The sequence below is a fragment of the Panthera tigris genome, chromosome A1, assembly GCF_018350195.1.
Source record: "Panthera tigris isolate Pti1 chromosome A1, P.tigris_Pti1_mat1.1, whole genome shotgun sequence".
NCBI lineage: Eukaryota > Metazoa > Chordata > Mammalia > Carnivora > Felidae > Panthera > Panthera tigris.
The window spans coordinates 70,998,554-71,018,947 of NC_056660.1; the positions used below are offsets into that span (position 1 = coordinate 70,998,554).

At 42.2% G+C, this 20,394-nt stretch overlaps 1 protein-coding gene across 10 annotated transcripts in view; it reads right to left on the reverse strand.

Moving 5' to 3' along the window:
* GGACT (gamma-glutamylamine cyclotransferase) overlaps positions 1 to 20,394 on the reverse strand; it is a 47,503-nt gene that overhangs the window by 25,995 nt on the left and 1,114 nt on the right. For 5 of the 10 annotated variants that reach the window (XM_042979725.1, XM_042979746.1, XM_042979743.1 and 2 more), the window contains exon 2: positions 18,309 to 18,482. The gene's annotated coding sequence lies outside the window, so the exon portion shown is untranslated. Of the gene's footprint in view, positions 1 to 3,606; positions 3,692 to 12,158; positions 12,223 to 18,308; positions 18,483 to 20,394 lie in introns of those variants that run through there. The other 5 variants (XM_042979731.1, XM_042979738.1, XM_042979736.1 and 2 more) reach the window with 3 other exon arrangements.

Below are 20,394 nucleotides of genomic sequence, written 5' to 3' on the forward strand. Positions count from 1 at the left end.
AATGTCTCCGACAGCACATGCTGTACCCCCACCCCCACCTCCAGGGCTGGTGATTGTGGGGGATCATTTCATCACATGCACATGCCCCCAGAGCACCCACCACTCACACACTGTCTCATCTACCCAGTCCCAAGAAACACCTCTTTTCTCCCTAACTTTTGACTCTGCACCCATAGGTAAGCTCTTGGCTGCACTCACCTGTCTCGTAAACATTAAAATTCCTGGAGGAATATTTTAAACTTTGTTTCAGTATTTCAAGTTACATTTCTTATTAACTCACCATTAGATCTAAACTTCCTTGAGCTCACCATTAATTATCTCAACTTCCCTGAACTTTGTTTTATATTTCCTTTTGGTTCTCATTTTCTCATATGAGCAAAATTTCCGTATTAGTTACCAACTGCCCAGGAGAGTTGCTTATTCCTGAGTGTTAGTGAGACGTAAGACCCACCTTTTGCTCCATTACTTCCATTTCTGACCCATTTTAGAGGTTGTGTTAGCAATGAGGGCTCTCCTGAAACATGGGACCTATTTCAAAATGTGATTTTTAAAGGCCAAGCATTCTCCAAGTGGGTTCCCTTTTGCTACCTTCAAAACAAAAGCAAATCTGTGCAATAAATATTCCCTTAGAACTTAGCTATGCTGCTGCCCAGAGGTGCTTTTCATACTTGACCCCGGGCCTGAGAGGGCAGAAGTGCTGCCCTGTGGGGGGACTGGCTTCGGGACCAGACAAGCCTGGGCAGTGACACTGGCAAATGACCAAACCTGTGGCCCTCAGTTTTCCTTCTCTGTCCAATCACACAGCAGCACTTCACAGAGGTATGGTAGGCATCCCCCAAGATAACCCAGGTAAAGCACCCAGCACAGAGCCTCAGGTGTGTGTGTACCCAACCAATTGGAGTCATTCTGGGTTGCTGTAACAAAACTACCATGGACTGAATGATTAATAAACAACACACACTTGCTTCTCACAGTTCTGGAGGCTAAAAAGTCCGAGATCAAGGCACTTGGCAGATTCAGTGTCTGGTGAGGGCCCGCGTTCTGGCTCAAGGATGGCATCTTCTCACTGAGGTCTCACACGACAGGAGGGCCAAGGGAGTTCTCTGGGGTCTCTTTGTAAGTACACTAATTCCATCAGGGGGCTCCACTTTCACAACCGAATCACCTCCAAAAAGCCCTACATCCATCCAAATAGCATCACATTGGAGGTTTAGATTTCAACAGATGAATTTGGGGGGCACACAAACATTCAGACCATAGCAGTGTTATTTTGAATAAAATAAACAAATAGAAAAATATTAGTTCTGCCCAAGAGATCACTCTCCATAGTCTCCCTGCTCTGAGAAAATACTGGAAACAGGCTTACTGCCTGGGGTCCTCTTCCGGGCTGTGTGACATAGTGGGACTCAAAAGGACTGGATTGGGGGCAGCCCCTGGGGGACCTCACTTAGCCTCACAGGGAGGAAACTTCCATCTTGCCCACCTCACTGGCTCTTCCATAATGTTCGAGTTACTGGATGCACACAGAAGCACTGTAAAATAACTTTTCCATAAAATGACAAGCCCTGCCCACCACCCGTGTGGTCCTCCAGTTGCACACACTTGACAGCAAATACTCTAGGTGTTCTATTCAACTAAGTTCAGGGGAGGTGACATCTTGATTTTTATTCTCACAAATACACTTTAGTTTTGGAAGAAAAGCAACACTTCCTTGCATAATCACCATCCTCTCCAAATCTGGTGTGAATAATAATCACGGCCGGCACATAACACAGAACTTACAAAGATTCAGGTATACTTTTAAGCACTTTACATGTCTGAACTGATTTAATCATCACAGAAACCTATGAAGTAGGCAACTTTATTTCCATCTTACCCCTGAAGAAGTGGAGACAGAGGGTGTAAGTAAAAAGTGTTGACTTGACCAAAGTCAAATAGCTAGTAAGTAGCAGAGCTGGGATCTGGATCCAGCTGGTCTGACTCTGGAGTTCAGGCTCTTAACTACCTAGAAAAAAGTGCTCCTATTCCCTGCCCTGGCCCCATGACACACTGAAAAATAAAGCAGAAGTAAATGGTTATCTTGAATTGCAAGGGTAGTTTACATAACCTTACTTGGATAAATCATATGTGCTATTACAGCCTGAACTGTGCGCGCCCCCCCCCCCCCAATTCATATGTTGAAGTCCTAGTCTCTAGGACCTCAGAATGTGACTGTATTTGGAGACAGGCCCTTTAAAGAGGTGATTAAATTAAAATGAGGTCGTTAGGGGGGGCCCTAATCCAGTCTGACTGGTGTCCTTGTAAGAAGAGATTTGGACATCAACACGTACAGGCACAGAGGAGAGACCAAGTGAGGACACAGGGAGAAGTGTTTTGTTTTTTCCAGTTACTTCATTTTTACTACTACACATTTTCAGCAAACAAATCAAGGTGTAAACAGGATTTACTTCACATTATTATCTGGATCTTTGTCAAATAAACAGGAAATTCTCTTTAAATAACCATCTCACTGCCCGCAAATGAGCGCAAACTTGCCTGCATATCACAAATGAGTCATAAACCAAGGACAGAGGCCTCAGGAGAAACCAACCCCACCACGCCTGGATCTTGGACTTTCGTCCTCCAGAACCATGAGGAAGAGACTTCTGCTGTCTAAGTCTGCGGTGCTTTGTCACAGCAGCCCACGCAGACTCAGGCAGTGTGGATGTGAGATCCACCTTCCCCTCTGGCCTCCACCTGATGAGCTCACTTCCCTCAGCCCCCACTGAGCCCACTGGGACAGGCACACTGCCTGTGTGCCAGCCCCAGTATCCAGTCTAACTCAGACTGGACTCCCTGTTTTCCTCTCCAAGGTGGATCTTCTCCCAACTCTCTCCTTGACCGGCATCAATTCCAAGTCTGTCCCCTCAAAGCAGCCGCATGCCACCCTCCTGTCCACAGCCTCTGCCCTTACCCACCTTCAAACAGCTACAATCCAGATCATTACTCTCCTTTCAGGAGCTCTAGCCCCTGCCTTCACCCCTGAGCCGTACCGAGCTTCCTGAGGCCAAGCTCAAGGGCTGCAGGCTGTGTCCTGACAGGGTTCGGGGTCCAGACACCATGTGTCCCATCTAGCTGTTTGCATCCCTACCCTGTAACTCTAGCTTGCTGCCCTGCTGCTGCTCCCCAAAACCCTCCCCAGCTTAGCGTCCCCTGAATCCTAACCTTTTACTGCTACCTGGACCACACTTACACCTTCCTGCTCAAATCCAACCCAGCCCTAAAATCTCAGCCCAGACCCTGCATCTGTCCCAAAGCCTTCTCTGCTTGTATTTTAGTGCCCCAGTCACATTCTGCCCTACATTTCAGTTATTTTCGCTCTTACTAAATTTCTGAAGGACAGGTGACACATTTTAACTTGTTCCCCATAATGTGTGGAGAAAATTAATGAGTATTTTTGCCTGGTCCTGGGAATTCTCAATTAGCCAATTTCTTTTGCCTGTTTTGATCAGAAAGAAAGAAATGACAACAGTTTCCAAGCAGATACTTCGTTTAAAGCTGCCTCTTCTGACAACAGGAGTTGCAAGGATCATTAGTTCACTAGACACACCAGTGTTGTGTACTTACTGCGGATAGAGAACGCAAAGAGGATACGGGCCTGAGAAGTGGCCACTTGCTGCGCTGGGTCTGGACAGTGGCACTGGGCATCCACCCAGGGCTGGCTGACACCGGCCGGCTGTGAGGACACAAATGTGAGCTATGCCCTCAAGCTCAAAGTCCAGAAGAAAGGTGGGGCATGTGCTCAGAGAACTCTACAGTGGACAGTGGTATGAAAACGAAGTAGTGAACAAGATCTACTGACTGTTATGGGCTGAATCTGTACCTGCCCCAACCCGCAGCCAAATTCATATGTTAAAACCCTAAACCCCCAGCACCTCAGAACGTGACCCTATTTGGAGACAGTGCTTTAACCAGGTCATTGAGTTAAAATGAGGTCTTCAGAGCCTTAATCCAGTGTGACTGGTGTCCCTATAAAAAGGGGAAAACTGGACACACAGACACCAGGGACACTTGAGCACAGAGGAAAGGCCATGTGAGTGCACTAGGAGAAGGCGGCCGTCTGCCAGCCCAGGAGACACCCCTCAGGAGACACCAAGCCTGATCTGAACTTGTAGCCTCCATGCTCTCTGTTGTTTAAGCCCCTAGTCTGTGAAATGTTGTTACAGCCACCCTAGCAAACTCCTGTCAAACAACTCAAATGATAATGTGATCTACGATAACAACGTGGATGAAGCCGGAAAACATCCTGAGTGATGGAAGCCAGACATGAGGTCACACGTTGTTCGATTCCATGATATGGAACACCAGGATGGGCAAATCCACAGACCAGGAAAGCAGATTGGTGGTTGCCAGGGGCTGAGGGCAGTGAGAAGTGACTGCCGAGCATATAAGGAGTTTTCTTTTCAGGTTGATGAAAATGTTCTGGAACTACACGGAGGTGGTCGTACATTGTTATGATAGTGCTGAAATGTCCCTGAATTCTTCACTTTAAAAACAGTGAATTTTATATTATGTGAATTTCACCTAAATAAAAAACTCTTAAATTAAAAAAAAATCTTTAAAGAGATACACAAATAATACACTATTGGAATACAATATGTTGAGTGACCAAGTGAAAGTGCTGGTACAGAGGGTAATGAAGAACAGAAAGGGACAGAGGAATTCTGCTTGTGATTTGGACGTGAACTGACCCTGAGAGGAGGGCAAAGGTCATCCTGAGAGTGACAGGAGGAGAGTGGGAGGGGAGGCTTTCCCTGCGGGGAGATGGGTGGGACCTGGGTCCCCAGGTAGGAAGGTGGGGCTGCCAGCAGCCCAGGACTGGGCCTGCTTTCAGAGGATGGACAAGAGGAGTCTGGGGTCTGCAAAGTGGACTCGGCTGAGCTCCCAAAACATGGGAAGTTTCAACGTATCTGTTCCTGGGCCCCTTCCCTGGAGAGTTTAATGTAGCATGTCTGAAGTCGGGAACAGGAACCTGTATTTATAATAAAATACAACATTTCTGAAAGCTCTCTAGTGATTAATCTTTAGGGAAACCATTTATTTCCCAGTGAGTCTTTCCCATTTAAGGGAAAGGTCTTTCAGGGTTTTTGCCCCCAGCTTTACTGAAGTATAATTGGCGAATTAAAATTGTGTATATTTAAGGTGTACAATGTGATGATTTGATACATGTACTCATTGTGAAATGACTACCACCATCAAGCTAATTACCACATCTGTCACCTCAGTTATCGTGTGTGTGTGTGTGTGTGTGTGTGTGTGTGTGCGTGTGTGCGTGTGTGTGTGTGTGGTGAAAATATGATCTAGTCTCTTAGCAAATTTTAAGAATACGATACAGTATAATGATAGTCACCATGCTGCACGTTAGCTCCCTAGAGTGTATTGATATCACGGCTGGAATTCTGTGTCCTCTGACCACCACCTTCCATTCCCCTCTCCCCCCAGACCTTGGCAACCATCATTCTACTCTCTGCTTCTATGAGTTCAACACTTTCAGAGTCCACATATAAGTGATACTATACAGTATTGATCATTCTGTGCTTGGCTTATTTCACTTAGCATAACATCCCTAGGTTCATCCATGTTGTTGCAAATATCAGGATTTTCTTTTTTTTTTTATGGTTGAATAATATACATATGATATGAATATATTATACATAATATGAATGATAGTACATACATAAAATTCCATTATGTTATATATATATAGATATATCTATATATATCTATATATATCTATATATATATATATATATATAATTCCATTTGTTTTTTTTTTTTTAACGTTTATTTTTGAGACAGAGAGAGACAGAGCATGAACGGAGGAGGGTCAGAGAGAGAGGGAGACCCAGAATCTGAAACAGGCTCCAGGCTCTGAGCTGTCAGCACAGAGCCCGATGCGGGGCTCGAACTCACAGACTGTGAGATCATGACCTGAGCCAAAGTTGGACACTCAACAGACTGAGCCACCCAGGTGCCCCTATATAATTCCATTTGTAATGGAATATTATACACACTTTATCATCTGTTGACACTTAGGTTGTTTCCATATCTTGCCTACTATAAGGTCCTTCAATTTTATGCTGATGCTACTGTAGAATTACTAACCTTTGGGTTAAAGAGGCTTCATTATTTTTTGTACACTATAAAAACACTGATTCACAAGATTTTCTAGAAAAGATTTTTGCTTAACCTTCAGCTATATGGAAAGTTCCAATTAACCAGAAAAACAAATTTTCCAAATATTAAAGATTTCACATGTATAGAAACCTGTATCTTTTAAAAAATAAAATGCTTCAAGTGTCCAAGTTACACAAAAAGGAAAACAAAATACATAAAAGTAAAGATGATATAAAAAGATCTCAAGATAACTAAAAGGTGGTCTTTTCCAAGTTTAATACACATTAGCCCTTTCAATTGCTCCATCATTTTATGTAACTATGAGACTGTTTCCCAAACACTATTACTGAATACAAATTTTCTAAGAGCATCATGTTTTCACTCACTTATGATTCAAGGTCAGCCTTAAGTGCAAGTATTAAGCAACAGGAATAACCATTTTAAAACATGTGGAATAAATTCCATTTTTAACTTTCAACACCTGGTGTCAGCAGCATAACACAGTACAGGGCTATACAGGCTCTGTGCTGGGTGTGCCCCAGGGTGGTGGCAGCCAGCCCTTCATGGGGGAGGGAAGCAGGGTCCCAGTTCACACCTTCCAGAAGCATGACTTTACCATTCTCCCAGATGGCTGCATTCCCAGGAATCACTCGGGGTTAATGGATGGTCTCTATGCTTGTTTTTAACTTTGAACATAATGATGCTAGGAAAAGACTAGAGTGAAGTAAACCTGAAATACTTTTTCTCCACATACAGGGTTTCACAAGTGATGGCCTGTCTACCTCCCCCTCCCCAATCCTATGACCCTGTGCCCACTACTTATGCACATCTACTTCCCCAATGTGCAGGTAATCTTGTTTACGTTGGCTTGCTGACGACACACCTGAAATACAAAATCCAAAATCTCTGTGGAAACATCACTCTTTAAAGTAACTGGTTGGTGTTCAGGTCAAACTTCAAACAAAGGGGAGATGTCAGGAAGGAGAAGCCATCCTTCAGATGTCCTCAGTAAAGATCACAGCGTTGACCTCCAAGAGGGATCCGCTAGAACCGTAGAGCCTGGTACAGTTCAGCCTGCCCTCAGCCTGCCCTCAAACCCAAGCAACCTTCATGTGTCATTTCACTACCAAATAACAGTGTGGGTGGAGAACATGTGTGAGATAAAACTGAAGGGATTACAGCCGAGCTCCCACAGCCTGAGCATGTGCTTTAAAATGAGGTAATGGCCCAGCAGCTCCCACTTGTTTCCTGGCAGCAAAGGGATCCTGCAAAGCCCTGTCTGCAGAAGCTGGTTTCCACCCACTGAAGTCCATGAACCAATCTGCTTAACAGCAAGTAATAAGAAAGCATTGGTGTTTTTTCAAACAGCAGGCATCTCATCACAAGTTTCTGAAGATGATGCCTGCTGCGGCTGGGTGCACACGCATAATCTGGGAGGCATCGGCACCGCCTGGTGACCTAAGCCCTCTTTCTTCTCACTTCAACTGCTCCCAGCTACTGATGACAAGGCCTCTCCTTGCCCACGTGGATGGCCACCTCCTAAATGGTCTCACTGCCCCAGGCTTGCCCTCACCACCCCCCCCCACCTGCAACTGCATGCAAGACCGTGCCCCTCCCCATTTCCCAGCCTGGGCATCTGAGGGGCCCCCTCAGATGACCCTAATGATCCTCTCCCCTACTGACAGTGTCCCTGTGTGATTCGTGCCCCTTGTGCAAAGGCTAGCTTTAGTGACTTGATTCAAATGAACACAATACAGAGGATGTGATGGGATGTTACTTCTGAGATTAGGTTTTAAATAGACTGTGCCTTCCGTCTGGAGGGCTCTCTGGTACACTCTTTCCCTCAGACCCCTCGCTGTCAGGGAAGCCAGCTGCCATGCTGTGAGACTCCCTAAGGAGACACCCATGTGGAGAGGAGCTGAGGTCTCTGCCGACAGCCAGAAAGGCCCCAAGGCCTGCTGGCTGTCACATGAGTGAGCTCAGATGCTCCTCCAGTCAGCTGGGAGGTGACCACAGCCCCAGCCCACACCCTGTCTGCAGCCTGCTGAAGACCCTGAGCTAGAGCCACGAGCCAAGCAGCTCCCGGATTCTCACCTGCAGAAAATGGGGGATAATGCATGTTGTCTGCAGCCACTGATGTTAAGGATAATTTGTTATGCAGCTCTAGACAACAAATTCTAAAGGGTCAAGCCTAAGTTTCTGCATGTGGCTCACGCAGGACAATGTGTCCAGCTGCATCTTTCTCTTCAGCCATATCTAGGCCATGCCTTACACTGCTCTGTGGCAGGTATAATCTGACCCCCTCTTTGCTCATAAGGCTGCCATTGCCCCTAAGGAACTTCTTCCTTCCTCAACATGCTGCCTGGCAAAATCCTACTCATCCTTCAAGGTTCCCAGGTCACTTCAAACATCATCTCCCCTGTGTAATCCTCCCTTGTGGGCAGAACTGTTTCTGTCACTGAGTCCTAAGAATGCATTTCCTTGCTTTCTGGCACAAGATGTTCCACATTCATCTTGGACTTTCTCTGCCCCAGGCCTGGAACCAGCCATTTCTCCAAGGAGCCCTAGTTTCCAGCTGTTAGTTGGTATTTAGAAGCCAAGATCTGGGTGTGAGGTGTGCTTATTGTTCTTGCGGTGTTATCTGCCCAAGAGGCTCCCTCAGTAGACTATGTACACATATATCTATATCTATATATCTATATCTATCTATACACACACACACACACACACACACTTATATCCATACGTATTGAAAACCATGAGTTCACACTCACACACCTGACCCAATCCATACCACCACACGGTTCATCCTAGTTCTTGACATTTCTGTACTGACAACTCCCTTCAACAGTGGCATAGCTGGCTCATATGATCTTTGGTACAGTTAATTACATGATCAATCCTTCCATATGTAACTAATTTCCAATTTCAGTCACAACCATCTTCCCTGCACATAAAACTCTCCTCTTGCCGCTCAGGCTCTGACAGCCCACATTGAGATAACCCTCTAAAAGGGCAGTCTACTCACCCCACTCAGCCTGGGACTCCCCGTGCTAGGTTTAGGGGTGGAGATGGTGACTTCTCCCCTTTATGGGAGGGGCTGCAAAGGTGCCCTGCACAGGTGCACACACAAGAGAATAGAAAGAATTTGTGGCCATTTGTGTAAGCCAGCACACCAGGCTCCTTGGTGTCACTGCTAACAGATGGCTTCCATTCTTAAGGTCCTCTTAGGAGAAAAGATGGCTGGCATTACACTGGCCATAATATCTTCATGCGAAGTAGTAGGAACTATGAAGGGCAGGGTGAGGAACAGGAGCAACCTCACTGACTCAGGTTCCTTTGCAAAACTTGGCAGAAGTCTCACACATTTCTCCTTCCTGTTTTTTACCATAACTTGAGGGACATGGTCACTCAGAATAAAACTGCAGATCAGGAACTAAGGAAGGAGACATTGAACATTTGGTGGTGACCACAATTTCTGCCACTCTCATTTTCTTTATTTACTGCATAACATCCTGCTTTCAGGAATTATCGAAGGCTTTGAATGAATCTTGGAAGCATTCCTGAGCCTCACCTATCACTAGGTTTGTAAATTCCCAATGTAAGTCATCCTAAGTGCACAGGAACTCTTAGAGAAGCTTAAGTGGCTGCTCGGATGCTATATACCACTACATCTCTGTTAGTCAAAAAATCCCATGTTGCAATGGGCCTTTCCAAGAGCTTACGGACTCTCCAAGAAAACCACCACCTATAAGGACATTTTATAACCCTTTACCTGTGAAAAAACACTACGCAAGGAGCAGATCAAAACTCCAAACCCAAGCAGCATAGTGTTCAAGAGAGGTGGGAGCAGAAAGTGGTGAAAACGGTCCTAGCTATCTGCCACATCAAAGGAAAGGGAGAAAGAAAAAGGGGAAAATAACACATGGAAGATAACCTCAGAAATGGGGGGACCGGCACAAGAGAACCACTCTTTTGGAAGTCCTAGGAAGGTTTATTTTGCAAAATGCCCCAGGAGGTAAGCCTTGATACATTTCAGATGAATTCATCTGAATCAATGCTGTTTCTCTGCAAGGAAAACCCAAGGACTGTTATTTAATGGAAAGGCACTACAGAAGTGTTTCTATTTATAAATTATTATAGCAGTGTAATCTTGATATTGTTCCAACATCTTTCAGATCATAGATGTATAGTGTTATTTCTGAAAGCAGGAGAAAGTATGGTATATGTCGAACACATCTGAAACAGACATGTTTCATTTTGTACTCAGGTAAAACTCTGCTACCTTTTAGCTATGTGACCTTGTTCAAGGTGTTTCATCTCTCTGAACCTCAGTTACATGAGGGATACTAAAGCACACCTCAGGGTTAATGTATGAAGATTATATGAGATAACGTATATAAAAATTCTGGTACACAGTGATTTTAATAAGTATTAGTCCCCTCCCAAGAGAAGGGTAAATCACAGAATTACTGTAAACACTAAACAATAGAATGGATCACAGATACAAAAGTGCCTGACATATAGTTTGTATGTTCGATAAATGTTAATTCCTTTTTTAACTTACTCATCCACACAAAAAGCTATATCCTAGTTATTTAGCATGGTTGAATGGTGTTTTTATAATGAAATTTAACCTTTTATGCATGTAAAAATTGTATAAACCCTCTCTGCATTAGTAAACACTGTATACTAAAAATGCAGCATATCCTTGGTTCATTGCAGCATTATTCACAATAGCAAAGAAGTGGAAGTAATCCAAGAGTCTGTCAATAGATGAATGGAGAAGTAAAATGTATCTACATACAAATATTCAGCCTTAAAGAAAAGAAATCCTGTCACGTGCTACAATTTGGATTCGCCTTAGGAACATCATGCTAAATGAAAGAAACGAGTCACAAAAAGACAAATACTGTATGATTCCACTTACATGAGGTACCTAGAATAGTCAAATTCATAGAGACAGAGAGTAGCATGGCAGTTGCTAGGGGCAGGGGGAGTGTAGGGGGTTGCTGTCTAATGGGTACACAGTTTCAGTTTTACAAGAAGTAACAGTTTGGAGGTATGTTGTACAACACTGAATATACTTAACACTACTGAACTGTATACTTAAAAATGGTTAAGATGGTAAAGTTTATGTTATTTTTTTAACCACAATAAAAATTATTTTTTAAATGATGTAACTTGTGAGCTTTCATAATAATGCAAGATTGTCACACTGATTAATTATGGACTGTGCTACAGATAGCCTATGCAGTCTGCTGCCCAGAGCTGAATCTGTATCGTGCCTCAGGAGTTACTCTAGAGTATGCTTTCTTAAATAAATATATAGGATACGTTAGGATTCAGCTGCTAATGGAAAAAGTGGAACTTCACATCTTTTAGTACATAATATGTGCTATTACCATCAGAGAATTGTAAGATGTGAAAGCTGGAAGAAACTTATAAAATAAAAGGTAATCAAACTAAATGATTTATCTAAGGTCATATGGATAGTAATTATGAACAGAGCTGGAAAGAGAAAACATCTCCTGATTCCCCCTATAATCCTCTTATACAACCAACTCAGCTCTCCAGAATTCCTCACCTCTGAACTTCACTATTTAATACGCTGCCACCAGGGGGCAGCAGGTGTATTAGTCTGGTATTCTAAAACCCCAATTTAAGACCCCAATACCCATCTATTATCCCTTCCTCCACTTCCCCATATATATGCACATTTATAGGACCTTATTAATGTCAACAGGAATAAAGTTTAAAGAACATCTATAATAATTTTTTTTTTTAAACAAAATAAAGACTTGGGTCCAATGGAGGTAACAACCTTACTAATCCTTCATTATTTTTTATTTATTCCAATCCAAATTCCAATCCAACCAGTACGTTAGTTTTAAACCAAAAATGACTTAGCTACAGAAACTCATCCCATTTCTATACATTTTGAACTACATTTCCCTAATACTTGGCCTTTTAGGTTTCATACCACAACAACCCCCGAAGCCCATCTGGCAACTTGTCCTCCATCTTTTTTCTTCACATCAGGCTCAGTTCTTCTTTCTAATGCCCCTGCATTACAAAGGAAGGTCTGTCAACAAGTCTAAGCAACTTTTCAGAAGTGAAACAGGGAGATTCTAGATGACAGTAATTTCCACTGTTCAAATGATACTACCAACCTGAAGCTCAAACTACGGCAGCTAATGGGTGAGACTTGATAGGGCCATCTCATAGCAATGACCTGTGCACCCTGAGACTTCCCACAGTTTCATCTAATTCAAGGAGTGAGGGACAACATTAGCAGTGACATTTAGGTACTTTAATCTAGGAAGCAACTGCACACTTTCAAGCAATAGAGACCAGTGACTATGGTCCCTAAGTCATCCAAAAAGAGGCATATGATCTTTATTTCACAAATTTCAAATGGTTTTCTTCCTTGAGCTTAATATGCTTAAATTAAAAAAAAAAAGTATTTAAAGGCAAGTTTTCACTACTGCTTCAGACACATGGGAGCAGTCCATTTTTATTTAAAAAATTTTTAAGTTTATTTATTTATTTTGAGAGAGAGAGAGAGAGAGCACAAGTTGGGAAGGGACAGAGAGAAGGAGAGATGGAATCCCAAGCAGGCTCTGCACTATCAGCGCAGAGCCCGATGTGGGGCTCAGACTCACAAACTGTGAGATCATGACCTGAGCTGAGATCAAGAGTCAGATGCTTAAGCGACTACACCACCCAGGCACCCCAGGAGCAGTCCATTTTTAAACTACAACAGTGTTCACTGTATTTAAAAGGCATTCAAAGAAATTACTCTTTACTTACATCCAGTTGTCTCATGTAACTTACTATTCACTGAACAATCTAATCTAGCATAAAATTGATGGCAAAAGCAGTCATGGCACTATCAGTTACTATTTGTAAAATAGGAATGAGACACACACAAGATGCATATAATGAGGGGATCACTGCAAAACGCATCCTGCATTCAGACACTATTCTGTTAATCTTTGCCAAATATGATGATTCAACTAGTGAGACTTAAGAAAGTCTCCTACCTAAATAACATTCTGGTTTTAATTATTTTCCATAGAGAATATTTACCATATTTAAATATGGAATATCACCAGAAAACCAGAAATAATTATTTTTATAACAAGTATATAAAATAAATTTAATTATTAAAAATAATGGTCTATCGTGCTCAAAAATCTGAAATCAGATAATTAAAAAAAAAACAACACACCTATTAGGTGGGCTCAAATAAAAAAAAAAAACTGATAGTATCAAGTGCTGACAAAAATATGGAGCAACTGGAACTCTCACACATAGGTGGCTGAGATGCAAAATGGTCGGGATGCAGCCACTCTAGAAAAGTTTAGCAGTTTCTTCAAAAGTTAAATACACACTTACCATATCACCCAGCCATTTTGCTCCTGGGGATTTGCTCTAAAAAGATGAAAAATTTCGACCACATAAAAACCTATGTACAAATATTTATAGCAGCTTTACTCACAATCTCCTCAAACTGTAAAGAGTTCAATATCCTTCAACAGTGAATATACATAAACTGGGGTATGTCCGGAAGATGGAGTACACTACCCGGCAATAAAAAGAATACACACATGGAAGAACCTCAAAGATGTTGTCTGAGTGAAAGAAGGTAGTCTCAAAGGTTGCAAACTATTTAATTTCATTTATGTGACATTCTAGAAAAGGTAAAACTTATCAAGATGGAAACCAGATCAAAGGTTGCAGCAATTAGGGCAAGAGTGAGGGTTTGACTTACAATGGGCCAGAATGAGGGACGTTTTGGTCCTCTGGTAGTTTTTGGTTTTGTTTTCTGGCTTTTTTTTTTTTTTTTTTTGGTGATGGAAATGCTCTGTAATGTAAAAGGACTGTGATGATGGTTACATGAATTAATCAACTTTAAAACTCAGAATTATACAACAAAAAAGGCCAATTTTACTTTATATAAATTCTAATAATAGTGAATGAAAGTATGAGAGTATGTGACTACTCTAAAACAGAGTTAAAAATAAGAGGGAAAAGTAATAAGAGAACTCTGAATTAAGCTAATGCCTGGAATACATCAATTATTTATTAAAAGAGACTTAGGAGATGTATAAATCAAATACAATGAGTGGTTTGTTTTGACCCTGGTTTGAATAAATCAACCGCACATACCTTTTTAGGCAAATAGGGATATTTGAATACAGTATTAGAATCTATGGCGATACCACCCTGAATGCGCCCAATCTCATCTAAATACATTATTGGAAGATATTAAGGATTTTTTGTTCATTGTTAGGAAGGACTGTAGTTTTTTAAACTAAACTTAAAAAAAATTCGTACGAAAATAGTGATAAAATGGCACAGTTTCTGGTATTGGCTTCAGAATTCTTCAGAAGTAAGCAAATAAACAAAAACTCAAAAAAAACGAAGGGAGAAGGGCTAATGGAACAAGTGTGGCCAAGCCACGATGGTGCATGCATTTCTGATGCTGTGTTGGTTCATGAAGGTTTACTGTATTCTACTTTTGAGTATGGCTGGAAACGTTCATAATAAAACACTGACAGAGAGGGAAAAAAACAAACAAAAAACCAGTGACTTCGTCTTCGTAAATACTCCCCAAAATGCCATGTAACTGTTTTTTATTCACTTATAAGATACACTACAGTTGACCTTTGAACAATGCCGGGGTTGGGGACGTGCCAACACCCTGTATTTGAAATATCAGAGTATACCTTCTGACTCCCAAAACTTAACTACTAATAGCTTCATGTTGTCCAGAAACCTTAGTGATAGCATGTGTCAATTAGCACATATTTTGTATGCTGTATGTATTATATACTGTATTCTTACAATAAAGTAAGCTAGAAAAAAGAAAATGTTATTTAGAAAAACCTTGAGGAAGAAAAAATACATTTATAACACTGTATTTATTTTTTTAATAAGGCTGCATATAAGTGGACTTACACAGTTCAAACCCATGTTGTTCAAAAGTCAACTGTGATTTCTCCTTATAGTTTTTATTAGGCTTTTATAATCTGTATCTAACTTTATAGAAAACCAAATTGAGGCAGAAAGAGTAATTTAAAACAGGCAGTTGTGATTCTTCTCACAAATAAGGGCTCAATAATGGCATGAGTAATGGCTTAAAGAATGTTTTTCAAATCTCATTTAATACTCATAAATTAGTAAAACCAACCTAAGATGTAGAAATATTAATGATTTTCACGAACTTCTCTGCCGCATACTCCTAAGTGCAGGTGACAACAGCAGGAGGAGGTAATTAATACTCAAAAGTTTAAAAACAGATGCAGTAAATACGAACACAAGGAGAATCAGAATAGGAGAAGTTCTTATTTATTCTTTGTCGCTCCAATTTATTCTGACATAACTCAAAATATCAGAGTCCCAAAAACACTGTCAACCGACTGGAAATTTCTTTCTTACTGGTGGCCTATTATGTGGAAGATACTATGGGGGAATTAAAAGGGGGAGGTGTGGTTCTCATCTAAACAGAGTTAATATATGAGAAAATACTAAATATTTTAGCATGAATTTTGTTTAAAATAGTCTGACAGTGTTTAAGGCTAGTGGGCAAAGACAATTACACAGGCAAAAATAGCAGAGAAAATAAAGGTTAAAGAGCTGCAGCGGGAAAAGGCTCCTGCACAGGCAGGAGTGACCCGTGGGAAGGGTGGGGCATAGGAGTGGATGAGGGTTCTGACAGCTGTTCAGTGGAGCTCCCAATGATGGGGGACATCTCGCATGCAGGCCTGTCTCCTGTCACCCAGAAGCCTCTCTCCCCAATGCTGAAGGAGAGGCCCCAAGAGTCTCAAGTCACCGCCTCAGCATGGAAGAGCAGAGGCACCACACCCTGGGAATTATTAGCGCCTGGTAGTAACTGACTGTCCCAAATGTCTGACCCTGATGCGCCTACTGCAGCACAAGGTGAGGTGACTCAATAAAGGCCTCCCAAAGGTCCCCAGGGCCTGTGAACATGTTACCTTGCATGGCATAAGGGACTTGACTGATGTGATTAATGTTAAGGGCCTTAAGATGCAGAAATTATCTTGGATTATCCAAATGGGCCCAATCTAATGAACATGAATCCTCAAAAGTGGAGGAGCTTTCCTGGCTGGGAGCAGAGGGAGAACTGTGACCGTGGTGGAAGGGACAAAGGGACGAAATGCTATCTCTCAAGGTGGAGGGAGGGGGCCCGTGAACCAAGGAATGTGGGCAGCCTCTGGAAGTGGGAAAAGGCTAGAAAACAGATACTTCCCAGCATCTCCAAGAGGGGACACAGCCTCACTGATGCCCTGATTTCAGCCCAGTGAGACCCGTGTTGACTTCTAACCTAAAGAACCATGAGACAAGTATCTGCGTTGTTTTAAGCCACGAAGTTGGTGACACCTTGTTCTGGTGGCATTAGGAAACACCTCTCCTAGTCTCTAGGCCTTGGCCTGTCGTGACCCCACCACCCTCTCACTTCACCAATGAAGGGCACTTTCATTCGATTTGAAAGACAAGATATTCCTGGGGCACCTGGGTGACTCATTCAGTTGAGTGTCAGACTTGATTTCATCTCAGGTCGTGATCCCAGGGTCATGGGATTGAGAACCTTGTCAGGTTCCATGCTGAGCAAGAATCTGCTTAAGATTCTCTCTGTCCCTCTCCCCCATTCGCATTCTCTCTCTCTCTCTTTAAAAAAAAAAAAAAAAAAAAAGACAAGATATTCCACATACCACATCTCTGCTCAAAGGTCTTTTCCTCTGAAAAGTGCTCCCAAACGTCCTTAACCAGCCCAGGGCAGGTCAGGACCCCCACTCCATACACTCATTCACTCGTACACCTCTCCACCTCAGTGTCTGCCTGACTACAGTTATTCTCCTCCTTCAGAGCTTACATTTACTGAGCAACTACTAAACGCTTAATGCCATGCGAAGGAATTTTCATGGGTTTTCTCATCCAATCCTTCCAACTACCCTATCAGGTAGACATAATTATTATCCCTCATTTTTTTAAATTAGAAAAGTCAAAATCATCCAACTAGTAAGGGCAGAGCCGGGATCTGAAGCCAGGTAGTCTGACACAGGAGTTGTTGCCCTTGACCGTAGCATTAATATCTGTCTCCTATGTGAGAAATCTAAGTTCCAAGATCCTGTGTACTGATTAACACAACACACCCCAGTGTTCAACACAGAGAAACTTACTAGTTGCTGAATATGAACAAAAGGGGACAAAGATGATTTTCCCCTATTCTTTTTTTTTTTTTAAAGAAAATTTCTTATTATCAGAAGTCAAATATATACAGAGGTAGAATAATGGTATAATGATCCCCCAAATACCCAAATCCCAATTTCAACACTTATCAATGTAGGGCCAATCTTAACACCAACATTTAATCAATTCAATGTTACATTATCTAGTAGAAAGAGCCCCCTTTATTACTCTTCTTTTACAGGATTCCATGTTCCTAGTTATCACATGTTCATTTACCTGTGTTAAGACTTTTTAAAAAAACAATCTTGAAATGGGCAAGTCTTTCTAAGCAAAACAAAAAGCAAGGGAACTATAAAGGAGAAATTGATAACTTTTTTCCTATATAATATTTAAATTTTCTGCAGAGCATAAATATTATAAACAAAACACAAAAAATGAGGGAAACAGGGAGCACCAGGGGGATCAGTCGGTTAAGCATCCGACTCTTGATTTCGGCTCAGGTCATGATCTCAATCGGTTTGTGAGTTTGAGCCCCGTGTCGGGCTCCACACTGACAATTTGGAGCCTGCTTGGGATTCTCTCTCTTTCTCTCTCTCTCTCTGTCCCCCTCCCATGTGTGCACTTTCTCTCTCTCTCTCAAAGTAAATAAACATTAAAAAAATTTTTTTAATGGGGGAAACAGCTGTAACCTATATGACAAATGATTAGTATTTATTTCCAATGTATAAAGAATTCTTACAAATCAATAAGAAAAAGGCCAATACCACGTTATCTGGAAAAATGGGTACAGGGATGAACAGACAGTTTCACCTACTAATCTTAAACATGAGAAAAGCAAGGACTTCCAAGTGACACTGTCAAGATACTTCCTCTGGTACTCTAGGATTTAGGAGTAAGACGCACTCCAGAACAAAGGAAAAAACAATTCTTACCTGTAAACTTGTTTCTTCAAAACCCGGTCACCTTGGAGTCCAGCACCATAGTAAGTGTGAGAGCCTACAAAGCTTTTGACTTCAGAATCCTTCCTAATGGGACGCCGGGATAAGTACCCCCACCTCACAGTGTGACCAGTAGCTCATGAACCAGGTGTCCTTCTCTCAGTCCTGCTGGGGGATGAAGAGAAAGATGAGTGAAGAAAAGTTGAGTGTTTCAGAGACAAAGAGCTTAAAAACAAAAGCAAACCACCCAGCCCCTGCTAGATGGCATCTGAAACCCTGGGTCTGGGCCCAAGAAGGAAGGTATTTCCATTCAGTGGGAAAATGTGGTCCACATTTCCCAAGGGGCTTGAACAGAGGAGGGTGTCCACTGACCTGGCAGAAGGATTCAAAGTAGTCAACACCCTTGAGAAATAGCACCCATATCCTCTTCAAGTAAGGAAAATAAGATGAGAAAGAAAAAAGTGTATTCTCAGCCATCAGGCAAAGCCAATTTAGGAATATTGAGCCTCTTGGATGAGGGTTTATGAGTCTTTTGAAGTCATAGATTTGTATTAAAAAAACAATTCAGGGGCAGCTGGGTGGCTTAGTTGGTTAAGTGTCCAACTCTTGATTTTGGCTCAGGTCATGATCTCATGGTTCATGAGGCCAAGCTCCATGTCGGGCTCTGTGCTGACAGCTTAGAGCCTGCTTGGGATTCTCTCTCTCCCTCTCTCTCTCTGTCCCTCCCTGCTCACATGCACTCTCTCTCTAAATAAATAAATAAACTTAAAAAAAAAAAAATCAAACCACCTCTGAAGTTTACCTGCCAAAAATGGAGAAATGGAACCTAATTAACCTAAGCCTTTAGAACTAACTTCCAGTTTATAGGAAATACAGGGGATAGAGGAGCAAGCTAAACCACACCATACAAAAGCCAAATAAATCCAGAATGTGAGGCATCTACAGGCAACCAAGGGCCACCAGTAAATCACTGGGGCTGTGATAGACCAGGGTCAACCCTGGTTTAAGACCAGCCTGCCAGTGAAGTTTCAAACAAAAAGTCATGAGGGGCGCCTGGGTGGCTCAGTCGGTTGGATATCTGACTTCAGCTCAGGTCATGATCTCACACTCCGTGAGTTCAAGCCCCGCACTGGGCTCTGTGCTGACAGCTCAGGGCCTGGAGCCTGCTTCTGATTCTGTGTCTCCCTCTCTCTCTGCCCCTCCCCCACTCGTGCTCTGTCTCTGTCTCAGAAATAAATAAACATTAAAAAAAAATTTTTTTAAAGTCATGAAAACAAAAGTATATTGGAATGCAGCCATGCTCATTCATGTACACACATCATCTATAGCTACCTTTTGCGGATCACACAGTTGGGTAGTTGCAACTGAGACCACATGGCCCTCAAAGCCTAAAGGAGTTAGTATCTGGTCCCCCCCCCCTTTTTTTTTTTTTACAAAGTCTGCTGAACCCCTGTCCCAAATTAAGACACAACAGATATTTATGGATCTTGTATGGATTCCAATTCACACAAACTAACAGTAAAAGTAAGCGCATTTTTGAGGCAATCAAGGAACTTTGTGGACTGGGTCTTAGAAACCATTGTGGAATTATTGCCAATATGATCAGGAGGTGACAACGGTGTTAAGGTTATACAGGAAAAAGCCCTTTTGTTGGAGGCGCATAATGCACTATTTAAGGGTGACCTGATACGGTGTCTGGAATTGAAACTGCTTCCGACAACAAAGAAGATGAAGCAGATGTGGCCAAAGAAACTGCTTTAACAAACTGTCCAATCTATTTGATAGATATGTGGAAGTTCACTGTACTATCCCTCTGCTTTTGCATTAATAAAAAAGAAAAAAAGTAGAGTCTTCTCTTCAGGCACGTCCTCCCCCCCCCCCCCCCCCCCCCCCGCTTTCACCCCTTCTTACACGGAGTCCCTCTCTCTCTCTAGGTCTGGTGCTAACAGTTAAGACCCTCGTGAGCAAGGTCAATTAGTCCAAAACATCTCCGAACAAAAATCCACCAATTAGAAATTAATTTAAACTCACAAACTCGGCTTTTGAAATACAAATACTCTCTACCAGGGTAGTCTGCTTA